Below are 1,181 nucleotides of genomic sequence, written 5' to 3'. Positions count from 1 at the left end.
AGATATATAACAAGGAAAAGAAATGGAATAATACAAATCAAGGGGAAGAAGAATAATTAAAGCTGTCTTCCATGAAAAGAGAGAGGAAGGAATAACAGAACAACTTGAACACGAAGTAAATAAGAAAATGGCATTAACTTTTTATAAAAGTTCCTTTCTATTTGCCGACGTGTAATTAAATACACGGCTGCTTCAAAGCCTATCAATAACACTTTTTTTCTTTTTTAATTCATATGTAAGATTATTTATTTTTTCGGACCTTCCCTCTCTCAACTTTTTCTTTCACATCTATTTTCATTTAAATACTATCACAACATAAATTATTTATCACAAATCTAAAATATAATTTATATGTTAAAATTATTTATTTATTAAAATTTTAACTATAAGTAATTTATTTATTTATAAATACTTATTTTTCATAAATTATAAAAATGTTCGGTACACTAGTTAAAGAATAATAAGGATGCATGATAAACAAAATTACCTACACAAAAGGTACGAATATCCTTGCGTAACGATAGCCAAAAGGTTTTTGATTATATTCTATGACATGCGTGAGAGCGTTTTGTACCTTTAGCCAAACTCATTGTTTAGAGCAATGCTTAAATTTATTTTTATAGGATTAATTATGTTTTTGGTTCCTAAATTTTTTTAAATATTTGTTTTTGATCCCTAAATAAAAAGTTGACCGGTATTGATCTCAAAACTTTTATGCTCTGTTTGGGTTTTTATCCCTATCATCTATTTCCTTCGCTAACTGCTGATGTGTTGTGACAGGCGGTGAACTAGTTGTGGACACATGTCAAACCTGATTAGGTGATTTACATGTAAGCTTCACACGTCAGCACAAGGGTTAATAAATTTTATAATTAATTATTTGAAAACTTATTATAATTGTGTTTATTGATGGTGTCCTTTTACCCTAAACTAATAGGCAACCGCACTATGTTGTTGCCGCCTCGATTTACAGTGGTGACAAATACGATAATCAACTAATTGGTGTCCTTTCCTCTCCTTCGACCACCATCATTGTTTCAATACTTTTTTGATTAATCAACGTTGACCTTTGTTGTTGCTCTAAAACGGGTTGTATTTTTCGTCTTCAAGCGGAGTGAACAAGTCAACAACTCACAATTTGCAACATTGTTTATTTAGGATTGTCCATTGGGGCTAATCCC

Source organism: Glycine max, chromosome 6, assembly GCF_000004515.6.
Source record: "Glycine max cultivar Williams 82 chromosome 6, Glycine_max_v4.0, whole genome shotgun sequence".
Classification (NCBI taxonomy): domain Eukaryota; kingdom Viridiplantae; phylum Streptophyta; class Magnoliopsida; order Fabales; family Fabaceae; genus Glycine; species Glycine max.
The sequence above is the reverse complement of the archived record's forward strand: the minus strand, read 5'-3'. Positions refer to the sequence as shown.